At 33.7% G+C, this 7,943-nt stretch overlaps 1 long non-coding RNA gene across 1 annotated transcript; it reads left to right on the top strand.

Annotated features, from left to right (window-relative positions):
* Positions 1-2,592: 2,592 nt before the first annotated feature.
* Positions 2,593-7,943, top strand: LOC123627292. The gene is made up of 3 exons (XR_006731234.1): positions 2,593-2,673; positions 5,411-5,504; positions 7,901-7,943. It is a non-coding gene; the product is annotated as an uncharacterized LOC123627292 (long non-coding RNA).

The following is a 7,943-nucleotide window of genomic DNA, read 5'->3' as shown; positions in this document are numbered from 1 at the left end:
TTATAAAGCAACCCAAAAGAACAGCTCAACAGATAGGGAAATGAGGAGGGGGAAGAAGGGGAAGAATTCACTGACAAAGGGCAAGATGAATACAAAGTTTGAATAAGAGAGTCAAGATGACAGGGTATTATGAAAAGACAACAGAAATGAGTTAAATGAGAGCAGCAACCCTCTATATGTTAGCAATTATTTTCATGCAAATTAAGAAAAGAAAGGCAATGAAAAAGAGGCTCAATTTCTTTTGAATGACTTATAGATGGTTTTATGAAAAAAGAAAAGAGAAGGTAAGGGTGAGTATAATTAAAATTAATATATTGTACATTTAAAAATAGCTGTAAGAGAAAAGTTGAAATGATTCTGCCATAAAGAAAAGACAAATATTTAACATGTCACATATCCCAATTACACTGAGATTCTATGAATGTATCAAACCACATGTCCCTTCAAATATGTATATCTTTTATATATCAATTAAAAACAATTTAAAAGGAAAAATTTAATCATCATTTTAAAAAAAATTATTGAAGTAATCTTATATTTAATCAAGTAAAACCCATGTTTCCAGATAATGCAAAGTGAAATATATTTTAGGCCTTATCTGATTTTTATGAATTATTAATTTTTGACTCTTTCATTTTTTCTTTAAGGTTTCTAACCTGTCTTTTGTGTATCCATAACTTACTTAACTAATTTATCTTACTGTTTCATTCAATCTTTACAGCCATTTTAGATCTGTTTGAGAATAGAGTGAGAGAAAGGAATAAGCATTTTATTTGATCCTTTTATTAATCAAAATTAAAATTTCTGGTTATATGAAGGAGGTTCTTAATCTGTATCCATTAAATAAGAACTAACCCTCTTGAAGAAATAAAGGTAACAATTATTTATTTCTGGAGGTATTCTGATTTATCTTGTGCCAATAATTTCTCCATATAATGGACACACCTATGTATACATCACATAAATGCAATCATAATTGATCATTATTCTCTACAATAACCTACTTATTATCATAGAATTATAAAGAAGGGGCACCTGCCAACAGAGTATACACAGTCATCCCTGGAAGATGATTTTTTACCTTGAAAAATATCTCCAGCATTGGGGACATTTTATATTATTCTCAGGAAGCTTTATCAAGTTCAGTATTGATAGTTGTTATACTTTGCACATAAATGTGTGTTCATCTGTAAAACTCAGAAATCCTGTAGACTTGCTTTTGTAGTCCTCTCTCCACTCCTCGTGTGAATATTGGGGCCTGATTGACAATTGTAGATGTGTTTGAAGATTCTTAAATCTTCAATTTGGGTAATCATAGCTTTATTTTCTTTATAATAGATGATATCCCCAATTTTTATCTACCTTCTTATATAATGTAAATACAAAATTACAGCTATGAGTATGTTGCTTATGTGGGAGTAAGAAAACCACGTGAAATTTAGTGGAGGATTTTATGTTTCTTTCTTACATGATGGTAGTACTTAGAAATACCTCATAATTCTGCATCACATAAGCATTTCTCCTCTACAGTTTAAAATTTTAAGATTAGTTTTAAAAATAATCTTGCAGCATCTTAAATTGGCATTTTAGAATTAAATTTTTTTATTCAATTTAACAGTGCATATTACCATAATATTCAAGAAATAAATACTTTCACATATTAATACTATTGTATCTCATATCATTCAAATATTAAAAGGTATAACTGAAAAATTGAATCATATTTTTTCCTCCTCTTGTATTCATTTTCAAAATTTCAGAGTTCTGTGTAGGTTTTCATTACTAACTTCTACCCAGTTTCGTATATCTAAGTACATTTTATGAATAGTCATCCTTTTTCTCACACTGCCCTGTCTAAAAACCCTTTAGGTCCTTTTCCAACACTTTGTCTATCTTTCATAATATGGCCATATACCTTGGAGCATTTCCTGTGCTTCCCAGGTAGAACTCACTGCTCTCTCCTTTGTACTCTTACTGTCAGCAGTGAATTATTCTTTTCTGTCTTTCTTTCATTTATCTGATTTCATATATCTCATACATTTCATGCATCTCAACCTCCTCTTGAATCTTATCAGCGTCTCCCAGGATAGTGCCTATGATTTGACAGACGCAGTAAATGTTTATTGTCTTACTGACTGAGTGAGTGAGTGAGTGAATAATAAGTGCAATGTTTTGTGAAGTTGGGATTTTTTTTTTAATAGGATGAAACAACGAAGCCAGTATCCAGAGAAAAGGAAAATGGTATTGGTATTATTGAAAATGCTCCAAGAGAGCAAAAAAATATTGTCAATTTCATATGTGTGCACACAAATAACAGAAGTGGTGAGTTAGTGAATACCCTTGACAATGTTTGATCTTTAAATGCCATCATGAAAAAAACATTGAAAGTATGTAGACCCAAGTATATTATTCATTTCTTTTAAATATTTTTCTTGTGCTGTCTTTCTTTATACCATTTAATTTTTCTTCCTAAAACTGGTTCAACCTTGAAATTATTTTTGCTATTAATTTTATTTTATTGAAATAAAAATGAATGGTGATAGACTTGTATATGAATTTAAAATTTACATTAAAAATATTCTCATGAATGTATCTGTGAATAACGTTTTAGACAAGATGTCTGCATTGGGACCTGGACAAAATGAAGATGCAGGATCACCTCGGGATTTGGAGGTACCGCCTATTGTTATTATTTTAAAATATAAGTATCAAATGATGTTAAAACCTAAAAGGAGATGTTTTGACTTTACATTCTCACCTCTGCATATGCCCATAAGAAATTATTTTCTTATATTTTCAGCTCATAATTAAAAAGGTGATTATTATTACATAGTACAACTCTGCTCATTTGTGGGATTCATTTAAGAAACTACTATAGTATAGTGCAAAAAAATAAGGCTTAGAACAGGAATCAGTTTGGGTTCCGATGTTATGTTTATCTACAATCTAAAGAATTATTCCAGGTCAACCTGTGGTCAAATGAATCATTAGATGTGTGAAAGTCCTAATGATATTCAGAGAGAAACCATCTGGACTATTGCATTTTCCAACTTGGAACATAAAAAGATAATATCCATAACTTGAAGGTGTTAGTGTAATTGGGTTGTCAGGTATAGATCTGCAAGCAACATTTCAGGAGAAGGAAAGGTATGGGAACAGTAAATATGTAGGACTGTAGTAACAGTTTGGTTTAGTGCTGTTTTAGTAAGTAGAATTCCTTTTTAAAAATAGAACACATTGGATATTTTTGTGGCACCCATGTTTGTACTAGTGTAAGTATAAAATAATGACACTGTACATTAAGGTGACAACTGTGGAAAGAGATGGGAAGGGTCTGATGATAGAAGAGCTGCTGCACGGTGGCACTAGCACTGAGTGGAAGACATGTTAGTGTCCTGGTACTGTCACTTACTAGCCATGGAATCTTGAAAGTAATGATTTATTCTATTCAGATATCAGGGACCTTCTTCGAAAACATGGTAATGACATCTATTCCTTAAGAATGTGTAATGAACCAATATGGTAAGAAATGTGAAAACATTTTGTAAACTGGAGAGTGTTTATACCAATGGAGGACCAAATGATTACACTGATATTCAGTGACTTAATAAAGCTTGCAAGTACTTTTTGCAAAACAGAAGGCAGTAGTGCTAAGAAAAGAATGGAAGTTATAACAGGCATATGGATTCCTAATTTGGGTTATGTTAAGTTTGAGCAGAGTATTACTAAAGATGTCCTATAGGAATATAGTGATTTGATGCTTGAGACCTTCCTGAGGGGATTTTAAATGTTTCACCATTGATTAAATGTCTGTTATTGAGTGCCAACTACATACTGAGCAGTAAGACATTGAAAATACAAGATGAGGGACTATGCTATAGGAGTAGGAACAGAAAAATAAGTAAACAACAAAGACTTATAGATCACTATAAGTTCTGCATATAAATGAAACAAACGGTTTGTTTAGAAAATATTGAGGTAATTTGTAGTTAGGATGGGGATGGAAGTGGGAGTAGAATTCTGTAGTCAGAGAAGATCTTTCTGAGGGTGGTGACATTTTAGCTGCCCACTTTCACATGACTAGAGAAGGAGCCAGCCATGCAAAAGTCTAGGAGAACATTCTGGATGGAGAGCTCAGTGGATCACATCTCTTCATTTTACCCTTAACTTCCCGGAATGACCAGGAAGTGGGATAACTACCATCCTACTCATTTTTCTTGTTATTAAGTATAGGAAAAAATGTGGAAATCAGTGTCCGGCACATTTCAGATGCTTCATGAATAAATATTCTTATTCTTCCCTATTTATTAAGGCTTGCTATTCTTTTTTTTTTTATTTTGAGACAGAGTCTCACTCTGTTGCCCAGGCTAGAGTGAGTACCGTGGCGTCAACCTAGCTCACAGCAACCTCAACTCCTGGGCTTAAGGGATCCTACTGCCTCAGCCTCCCGAGTAGCTGGGACTACAGGCATACGCCACCATGTCCGGCTAATTTTTTCTGTATATATTTTTAGTTGGCCTGATAATTTCTTTCTATTTTTAGTAGAGACGGGGTCTCACTCTTGCTGAGGCTGGTCTCGAGCTCCTGACCTCCTGCGATCCACCCGCCTTGGCCTCCCAGAGTGCTAGGATTACAGGCATGAGCCACCACGCCCGGCCTTACTATTCTTTTTTGAAGTTTATTTTTCATTGTGAAAGATTTAGTTTGGGTATCTCTAATGTTTGCTTACTTTACTTTTTACATCTCTAACATTTGCTTGGTTTTATTGAAATATGACATAAAGAAATGTTTTTCTTACTACTTCATCAGTTTATTCAAACATTCATACTATTAGTAAAAATTTTATTAAAATATATTAGGTATCTGCAAGCCCTTGTTTCCAAAATAGCACAGCTTGTTAAATGAGCTATTCATCCTGAACTTGACATATGCTGATGTTTCTTAGCATGCTAAGTATCTTATTTTAACACTAAAAATTTCTATAGCTAAAATTATGTTAAATATTTAATTACCTAATTATTACAGTAAGTGTATTAAATATATTTTTTAAATACTCTCTTATTTTTGGTGGGGATTGCAAAACACAGTTAGGTATTTTGAAGTTACTTCCTTGTTGAAATGTGCATACCGATTAATATTTTGTCTGTGAATATACTCCCTTTCTCATCCATTCTTGGTTTTCAGAGTCAATAGTCATAATTAGATAAAAGGTAAGCTTGATCTAGATAACATATGTGAGGTTCCCTATTGAAATGTTTTTTGATTTTCAATACATGCTTCTCTTATTTTTAAATCTAATTGCTTTTAAAATAGGAAATTCAGATATTTTTAAGAATGTGATTATGAAATCTTGATGGAACTCATTGTTATTTTTTTAATTAAAACTCATTATTGATATTACTTTTTACAGAGTATCTCCCTGAATTTTCCACAGAATCATGGTGGTGATTTATGTGGGTCTGAAGTTAACAAACAAAAAAATACAGCCAATGGACAAGTAGAAGGTAAGAACCATATTTTATTAAAAGAAAGTCATTTAAAAGACTGTTTATTTAAAAACATGTGCACTGATAATATTCTACAATCCAAAAAATATCATCCAGCATCAAGAAGCAGGCATATGTAATCAAGGGTGTTCAACTAAAATAATTCTTCAGAAAAAGGAAGAGCAGAGTGTTAGAAAGGTGGGACCAATAGAGAGTGAGCTTCCAATACCAGAGTGTGTCAGAGAAATATAGCAAACATTTCTCACTCTTCTTATCTCCCTCACTGTTGGGAAGGTATGAAGGATTGAGGCACGTGAACCTGTAGAACTACATTTTCTGTCCTACAGAGGAATGGAAGCATATGTAGTCAGTGATGCATGTGTATAATTCAGTGTGGTATGAAACGGTGTTACTTCATAGGATAGAATTATACAGTTCAAAATAAAAGCATTGGAAAGAAGAAGAGAGTAGGGTCAGTTATGGAGAGATCAGGGAAGATAGAGGCTGATAAACAGCACATTTGAAACATTATGACTTGTAATGCAGTTTCAGTTTGGGTGACCTGATAGGGAGGAACTGGAGGCTAGATTCCAAAAGGGTCAGTTCAGGTAGAGGAAGGTGGAAGCATACTCAGTGTAGACCAGAGCATCTCAAACTTTCATCAGTCAGCTGGGGACCTTGTTAAAAATGCACACTCTGAGTCAGCAGGTCTGGGATTCCGTATTTCTAATAAGTTCTGACCTGATGCTGGTGCTGGTGGTCCTTGGGTATAGACTTCCTTTTAGAGAAATCTGGAAGAGGAGCCATTGGATAACAGTTTAGACATTACAAGATCGGGGAAAACATTATTTATTTATTTATTTATTTATGTCTGAGCATGTTTGTAGCCAGAGGGGAAGGAGCCAAGTGATGAGGAAGGAGAAATTAGAGATGTAAGATACTACTGCTAAATAAAGAGGAAAGATGTGGTGGGAATAATACATCAAAAAATGTAGAAGGGGTAGAATAAGGACCACAGATCTCGAGATGACTGTTGTGAAGGAAGAAGGATTGTGAGGGGGAAGGAGGGAAGAAAGAAAGAAGTTAGGAAGGTGATTTTGGAGTTGATGAGGAAACTTGGGAGGATTTCAGATGACTTCAGTATGTTCACACTCAAACAGAAACTTAGATTATTGCTGCTCTAAAGGTTACTGGAAGCAGGAGGGAGTGAACAATAGTAACTTAATTTTCCTCCCCATAGCTGTCAGCCATCAAATATACATGTTGTATTAATATTAGTTAATCAAATGAGATTAATTTGAATACAGAAGCATCAGCTGCTTTTTTAACATAGCTGAATTTTTGGTAAGATAATTATTTCATAAAAGTCTTTTATTTTTTTTACAATTTTTTTTTATAAATCTTTTTTTTTTTAAATTTCAGCTCTTCATGGGGGTACAAAAGCTCAGGTTATATACATTGTCCGTGTCCCACCCATCCCCCTGAGTCAGAGCCTCAGGCGTGTCCATTCTCCAGACAGTGCGCCTGGCATTCACCATGTAGTCATACCTCCATCCCCTCCCCCCCATAAAAGTCTTTTAAAGACTACATGGTAACCAAACTAATTTTAGAAAGAAAGCAAATTATAAAGTTCATTCCTTAAATTCTAAAATTGTTATTTCAATATTGAAAACTTATTATGCATTTTTTCTTAGATGTGTTGTTGTGGCTTCTTGCATAAGTATATCAAGAAAGTTTAAGATGACTAATCCAGAGGATACAAGAAATGTAGGCATACCAGTAGCCCATATAACTAATATAAAAAATTAATATTTTCATTAGCTAGCATTCTACCAATGAATCCAAGCTGATCAGAATACTTTTTCTGATGAGAGATGAATTATACTCTCAACTCAACTGCATTGCAACTGCGTACTTCCTAAATCATAGGATAAATGAAAGGACATGATAAATAATTATAGTATAATGGTACAGCTAATTCTGATGGCTTGTGTTAAGATATGCTGTAGCATTCTGCCGTCAGCTTTGATGGTTATCCTCTCAGGGTCATGATTTTCTCCACTGATTAATGATCCCTTTTCCTCTCATTGATCAGCATGTTCACACAGATCTATGCCCACTTTTCTATTTAGTTGATAAAAATAGCTAATAGTTAATAGAATTTGTGAGTGAATCTTTGAGATGTTGTATGTCAGGGACCAGGTGACATCTGGTGTCTCCCGAAGTGGTTTGTTGAAGGTTTTTTGTTTTTAATTAGAAGTATTTCTTCAGGAAGTATTCTATCACAGATTTAACTTCCTTTAAACCCTCAATTTATACAATAAAAATGTTATTTTCTATCTATTTCTATAAAGACTGCCTCTTACCTCACTCTTCTAAGTAGTCCATTTTAACTCAATGTGTGGATTTGTTAGCAGAAGAAGACCTAGAAGTGACATCGGAGGATGAGCAAGAAAG

Source organism: Lemur catta, chromosome 24 (genome assembly GCF_020740605.2).
Source record: "Lemur catta isolate mLemCat1 chromosome 24, mLemCat1.pri, whole genome shotgun sequence".
NCBI lineage: Eukaryota > Metazoa > Chordata > Mammalia > Primates > Lemuridae > Lemur > Lemur catta.
The sequence above is the reverse complement of the archived record's forward strand: the minus strand, read 5'-3'. Positions and strand labels throughout refer to the sequence as shown.